The following is a 7,956-nucleotide window of genomic DNA, read 5'->3' as shown; positions in this document are numbered from 1 at the left end:
ATAACGTGGTGGACAGGCAACCCTGATAATAAAACACCCCCGTAGCAGATTAGAGTATATATAGACTATATACAGGGCCGACAATAAACACTTGATGACAGGACTTTTTTTTTTCTTTACACAATTACCACTGGCCAGTAGTATTAATCTCTGTAGGTGAGAAACATTTAACACCCGGGTAAACAGATAACTAAAATAACACATACAGACAACAATGAATAAACGATGCGGACCCGAGCGGTGCTTGGGTGCGGAATGGTAAAAAAAATTAAAACCCCTTCAGGCAGGGTAGTACTGTCCACTACGTCCAGTAAACTGTATTTACCATCGGTCCAGAGGAGATGGCGATGGAATAAAGGGCTCTCAGCAGCCTCTTTATTCTCCCTCTAGGTTACCGGTTTGCTTTGGTTGGTATCGGCAGAACTCCGAGCTTGCCGGTCGCCCAGAGCACTAACTGATACAGAGGAGAGTCTTCCAGACAACGTGACAACAAAAAATAAAATAATACTACCTAGTATCTACACTAAAGCAAGGGGGATTTAACAAGCGTATGTACAGGGGAATATAAAAATAAATTAGAATTTATAATCGTGTTGGCTATATTAGAAATCACACCTATTTCATTACACTAATTTTTGTTTCTTCTCTCCTCTCCGACGATCGCCTCAGACTCACACTCTCTTTTCGCGCTAGTGCTCAGCCCCGCCTCCCCATACTTTCTTCGTTCTGATACACTGAGCTCCAACATTCTTTTCTCCTCTGGCTGCTCTATAATTTAAAGTAACCGCCACATATTTTATTGGGGGGGGGGGGGGGGGATTGAGCTTCTTTAAATATTGGGGGGACGTGACCCCCCGTCCCCCACGTATATTATGCCCGTGTTTCTGTGTTCCTTTTACCCCTTTGAAATGCCACCAGTGGGCTCTCAAATATGATATTGTATATTGGACTATATTGTTACTTCATGGGGTTACTGGAACTATAATAATAATAATAATAATAATAATAATAATAATAATAATAATAATAATAATAATAATAATATGTAATTAATGAGTTATTTCTTACTAGTTTTGTAACTTTTTTTTTTTGTATATTCTGCTTCCAGGCTTTTTCTCTTTGTCAAACTGAAATAAAACAAATTAAAAGGCTACTTTGAGTACCGTGTACCTGCATGAATCATTACTTCGTTTTAAAAAAAAATCTTAATCACGTGCATAATTGCAAGTCTTGGAAACCCAGGCGGTTATGCACAGAAAAAGAAAACCCTACAGGCCAGAGAAGAAGGGTTGCGAGCAACCCTACACACTCACGTCGCTTTGTGTAAGCATGTTTTAATATGTCAGGATATGCTGCAATAAACACCTCTGCAATCTGACCACCACGGAAAAACGTGGTGAAATTCTTTCATATTCAATATTTTAGGCATATGGACTGTTTTTTTACGAGGGATGTAAATGACGCACTGAAAGACATGTATTTAGATTTTGGCAGCTTCATTAATATGCAGAGCATTTACCGAGGCAACAAAGCCAACCTAATGTAATACAGATGCTGGAAAGGGAGTCGCTTACATGACCGAGTGGTCTACAGTGTTCGCTGGAAGCTAGGCCCTATGCGTATAAGATAATTGTTTTTCTTTGTTTCTATATATTAGGGTTGCATTAAAGATAAAAATCACCAAAATGTGTGGAATGGTTTTACTTGAACGCCCGGGGTGACGCTGACTAGACGAAATTAGTCAGCTTTAAGTAAAAGGATAGGTCTATATGCACAATATTTCTGTGGTTAGCCTTATATCAAGTGTTGTATTAACAGAAAGACTATAATGTGTTACAGGAACCGTCTACTTTTTTCTGTTTTTTTACAGTAGTACATTAACTACTGGTCAAAATAGGAAACACCTTTATTACTTAGTTTGCTTTTCCGCATATTATCATGTTATTATTAATAAAGATCACTCCACCTTGGCTACTCGCTCGTTAAAGCTTTTTAAACTGGCACTTCTACTGGCGAGTATAATAAAAACATGCAACATTATTACTAAGTGTTTCATTTTTTTCTTTTTTTTAATTGTGAGCCTGTGCAATGTACAGTGTCAAAATACAACTGGTCTACTAGTTTATATAATAAGTGTTATTTACGGTGCTAGGGTGTTTATGCTTGTAAATAAGCATGTGCTACTGATCCAAAATATTTGACTCCACCCCGATGTGTGACTCGTGGTTCTTAAACCACCATTATAAACATACGATGTTGATGTGAAAACAAAACGTCAACGCCTGAAGGTGTGCTTCAAAAAAGTATCAATCGGCAGACAAGAAAGCTCTGTCTTACAGATAAGGATCTTAATGCTCTCTAAATCTTTTAAAATAAATAAGCATTTTATTATTGTACCTTGTGTTGTGCTTGAGGCAGTGTTGCTTTCTGGAAGGAAGTCTTCCTCGCTCCGCCCAGGACTACGCAGGTTAATGTCAAGTCACGTGCACAGTGCGAAAACGTCTATTTTACCTGTGCCAAAGGTAGTCTGTTGCAGTTTATAAGAAACTGAGTGCAAATAAACAACGCGTTTTCAGCTTGTGAATAGTTTTATACCATAGGGTCAGTGCTTTTCTACCTGTGTGTGTGTCTGGTTTAGTTGACTCGTGTGAAAAACGTGTTGTTGCCAGGTGCTGTCATTATTTATCTTTTAATAACAGAGCGAGAGAGGGTTTAAGAGGCGGAATGCTTTTACATGGTCGTCTTTCTGCAGGTTAACTTCGGAATTTATATTAAACCACCCACTACGACTACTACTACTACTAATAATAGGCCTACTCTTTATGGTTTCTCTGTTTAGTGTGTTGAGAGAATAATAAACACCCATGCCGTTGCCCTGTGAATTTACCAAGCACTTACTCCAGTGCTGCTTTTACTCATTTATTTTGATGCAAAACGGCATTTAAACCAGTTTGCGAATTCAAGTGCCAAACTTTACAACTTTATTATTATATTGTTATTATATAATTGATTTGCTAGTGGTTGTAGTTAGCTGTAGTCATAGTCGTCGTAGTATTTTACTAGATTTGTAAAATAATACTTGGTGCAAACAAAAAAAAAGTAAATGTTATAGCGAATTGGGTCCTGTGTATTTATAACCCTATTAACATTCAAGTTTAGCTTTGTGAAAGTTAGTGTGAAACTATGCAGGCCTACAGACTTGCTTGTGGTGTTGTCATACAACAGAAAGATCCAAGTCTTGTTTGTTTGTTGCTTTACTTAAATACGTTACGTTTTAGGGTTTGTACTCGGTATCAGTGTAAACCCCTGGAGGAAAAACGAGTTTCAGTTGGGTAGAACTTTCTAAACATCATGCATAGCAATTTCTTTTTTATCTTTTTTTTTTCAAAGTTTACAGTAACAGTGGTTTAATTTGTTGAATGTGGACATTGATTCGTTTATTTTCATTTGCGTTTCTCTAATCACTCTAGTTTAGTTCATTTCAATTAACGTAAAAAAACAAACTTTTTTTTTCTTTAATCAACGAAGACCAAACTCAATGGATGGCACCAGCGCATCTTGCAATCGATGTTCCAGCAGCCAGCAAGTATCACGAGGTACATCTGAATAAACATTCTAATTTGATCAGAAATGAGAGTTCTTTTTTACTTGATCTGTTTTACATTATTTGACGCCAGGTTTTTGAATTCATAATTATAGTAATTTACCAAATAACACGTAAAGTGGCGAAGCAGTCAAGTAGCTTCTGCCAAAGTACAGTATACGAGCAACACAACTCCGGTGCTGAAGGCATGCAATAAAAACAACTTTTAGGTATTGCTCTTTCTTATTATTTTTTCTTGTTATATAATTAATTTCGCATTACCTTTTTTTTTTAATAATATTTATGATAAAGATACAGTGCTTTTAGCGATTTTGTCAGAACTAATAAGCCGTTGAAAAGATGCAATCTTCAATTTGGAAATTATGACAGATTTGTAAAAATATTTATATACTTGTAGTCTGACAATGTGGGACGCAACATGCAACCCCTGCAAATAGATGATAGCAAAAGCTGGCGCGGATGATTAAAATGCGTGACGTTTTTAGCGCACGAAAACAAAAAGGCATACGTGTCTTTGATATGTAACTATATTAATTCAGCCTCCTCAGAAAATTCTTCACCTCACAAAACGAACCCTGTGGAAAAATTCATATAAAAAATTGGGTTTAAAATATCACTCCACCGGTTTACATGGCTGATGTACAGTGGCTTCTGATTACAAGAGTGGGATGTAAGAATCCCCTACAAGAATGTACTGAAGTATGAATAATGTAGTATTTTGGACGCAGCGACTTTGCATGCACTGTGAAATTCACTAACTACTTGAGAATTATTGTATTTCTTGTTCTTATTGTATGACTTATATTGTAACACTTGAATGTATTTGTATTTGCTTGCGATTGTAAGTCGCCCTGGATAAGGGCGTCTGCTAAGAAATAAATAATAATAATAATAATACTGTTGTTGCATGCTCCAGTAAATGTTACTCTGTCAAAACAGGCTTCTGCAATTCATCGCACAAATATCTTAGTACATTTTGTAAGATCTGGTAGACCCGGCAGAGTGCTCGTGTTATTTCTGTATTGCTGCAGTGACTTTGTTGTTACATTGCTTCCCACCAACATTGCCTTAATTGCAATACTGTGTTCATTTGATTGCAACGCAATGTACTACTTACAAGCATATTATAGTAGGCTACTTTGCAGTAACATTCTGCAAAGTCTCTGCGCCCAAAGCACCGTATTGCTACTCTGTAGTCGAATACCACGATGAGTTAGTGTGTCTGTGTCTTCATAGGTGGAATACGCCATGTTTCATCAGCACATATTTTTCTTTGGTCAAAAAAACTCAAACCCCCGTTAGTTTTGACAGTATAAGCAACGGGTTTAACAAACACTCTCTACTCTTCTCTGCACACTGAAAGCTGGCAGTTAATGACCGCCCGCCTTTCCCTGGTTTAGAAGGTTGCAAGGCATTGGATTGAACAAAGTCATTTCCGACCATGTATCTCATCCGTAACAACTCTTAGCTCAGATATCAAGTTTTCTGAGTGTGTAATGATTGTGAAGAGAGAATGCGGATACGTAGTGATTTATAACATACATAACATATATTTAAAACACAAGCTATGGGGAACAGGTGTGAAATGTATTATAGAAAATCATATTTCGTGTTTTATGGTTGTTTATATTCAAGCTCCAGGGTTTGGCCTATAGGGTTTTAATGTTTTTTGTACTGGACCAAATCATTTCACGGCTTTGCCAATTAACAGCCGGTGTTTGAAGTAGAACCCAATTTCCTACCTACACTAGTCACTAGAAAAAACACAGCTAAGCCACTTCTATGTCATTAGCAGAACTATGTTGCCAATGTTGCATGATTAACAAAGTCACTGCAACAATTACTAGAAAGCACTACCTAACACTTGAAATAAAAGAAGCAGTATATTCCAATAACATAACATTATTGTTCAGCTGTGTAGTGGATACATATTGTGTGTATTTTACTATAGCCTATACTCTACTGCCGCATGGTCACTAGTCTAAAATCTGTAGGGGGCGGAATACTGGGTAAGAGCGTCTGCTAAGAATTACATAATAATAATAATAATAATAATAATAATAATAATAATAATAATAATAATAATAATAACTCACAGCTCTTCCTAACATCGCATACGATACAACCTGAGGTTTCAGCCAGATCAGTGAGAGAAAAACACCCCTTTCAAAAACTATTCAGCAGTCTTGAGTGCGGTTTATATAATTTAAAACCGTGATTTTACCTGACGCGCACTCGTAAAACAATACAGTTCAGATAGACACTGTGATTAAAATTAAAGTTATTAAAAAACGTGCACTCGTTAAACAATAAAGTTCAGATTGACACTGTGATTAAAATTAAAGTTATTAAAAACTACTTGCTAACGTTTTCTTGAAAATATCACAAGCAGAAAATATTTTTCTTTCTATATAATAAGCCAGTGGTGAAAGTAGGTAGAAAGTGAAGCTAGCTTCAGTGCTAGTTTGTTTAATCCACTATAGGAGGCACAATCGCTAAAATCACTTTATTAGTTCTATGAATCATATAATGCCGGCTTTACGTTTTAAAAAAATAATTGTTGGTTTCTGCCGATAGAAACTTACAGACATCATGCCACTTGTATGCGCTCTCTTCTACTGAATTTGGTTCAAAAGAACAACTAATAAATGAAAGATACTGTACAGCTAGAAATACATTCGCTTACGTGTAATACAAGGCTATGTGTGAAGTGCCAAACAGTTCAAACATGTATATCTCTATGTTAATTAGTTTAAAAGCTTTATCTGCAATAGACTTTAATAATTAAGCTTTATTGGCATATATGTCCCTACTGTCCAGACTATGTGTTTCACATTTCACATGTTTTCATTGAGCTCTGCGTATAGCTCATATAAATAATAATAAAAAAAAAAACGTTTACATCTTTTCCCCATGCCTGTCTTTAAATATTAAACCGTTTCACTATTGCACTGTATGTAACATTATAATCTTTAAACTGTTTTTATTTAAGTATAAGTAATTATAAATAAATAATAATATGATTGGAAATCTAAAGCACGTTGCTTTATATATATATATATATATATATATATATATATATATATATATATATATATATATATATATATATATATATGTATATGTATATGTGTGTGACATAATAATAATAATAATAATAATAATAATCATCTCCATCATTATATGTGCGAATGGGCTACTGTAAAATCTTATGATTACAGTAGCCCAAATATTTGCCAATGTCTGTTGTATATTCTCTTATAAATAAGTGACACTTTCACTACAAAAACACACACAAAAAAACCCACACTATTCCTATACAAAAATCTGCCAATATAACAATAGAATGCACAATTAGCCCCTGGTCGAGAATCCCCTATCTGATTTGACATTTGGGTGCTTTTCAAAAAGGACACCCTTTGCAAATAATATACTGCTAAAAACTGGATCCAGGAGAGTGCAATGTTTAATTCATCATTATGCGAGCTAATTGGAGAGTGATTATACGATAATTGCTCATTAGCGGCGTATATTTATCGCTGTACCTTGTGTCAAGGCCATGGGAATTGTGTAGGGTCTAGTCTCTCCTTTCAGGGATCAGTTTCAGAGGCAGTTGGTGAAACGAGCTAGATCAAGTTTTTCTTGACGTCAGGTTCGCGCACAGGACCGGAGATATGAGCTATAAATATTAGCCTCAGAGCTGCAGACGGTGAAGTTCAGGGCTGCATTGCATGGGGGCTGATGTCAGAGACTGCAGTGAGCAGTGTGTGATTCAGAGAGAAGAGTTAATGGAGAGGGCACGCTGCATGATCAAAGCAATGACAAAAGGTAGCCAGCGCAGATTAATAAGAGGGGTGGAAGGCAGTCAGTGGTCGGTTTGGTATCATATGGGTTCCGTAGTGTACAATATGCACGGGGGAGCGTTGTTGTTATTATATGGTGAGGAGTATATGTACAGTATATGTGATGTATCATTAACGGATGGTATTTTATTAAACTCCTAGTTTACTATATGATTAATAGAACTAATAAACACAATTGCTGATCGTTATTGAGCTGCCGGCTTTGGTCTTTGAGAGAGCACCGTTTGAAAAGTTCGGAAGTGTATGGGAATACGATATTAATATTGCGAGATGCTAGTCGTGGACCGGTTAAAAAGGGGTTCTATTCTTTTTTTTGGAGGGGGAGGGGGAGGGGGGGGGGGGTCAAATTAGCAAAAAGAGAAAGGGTGTTAGTGGGTGCGCAACAGGATCATGAATGTGTTTAAGTGAAAAGGAATGTCCTTATATGGAATCTAGTATCTGAATACGAGCTGCTGCACAAAGTATAATAATAATAATAATAATAATAAT

Source organism: Acipenser ruthenus, chromosome 7 (genome assembly GCF_902713425.1).
Source record: "Acipenser ruthenus chromosome 7, fAciRut3.2 maternal haplotype, whole genome shotgun sequence".
Taxonomy (NCBI): Eukaryota; Metazoa; Chordata; class Actinopteri; order Acipenseriformes; family Acipenseridae; genus Acipenser; species Acipenser ruthenus.
The sequence above is the reverse complement of the archived record's forward strand: the minus strand, read 5'-3'. Positions refer to the sequence as shown.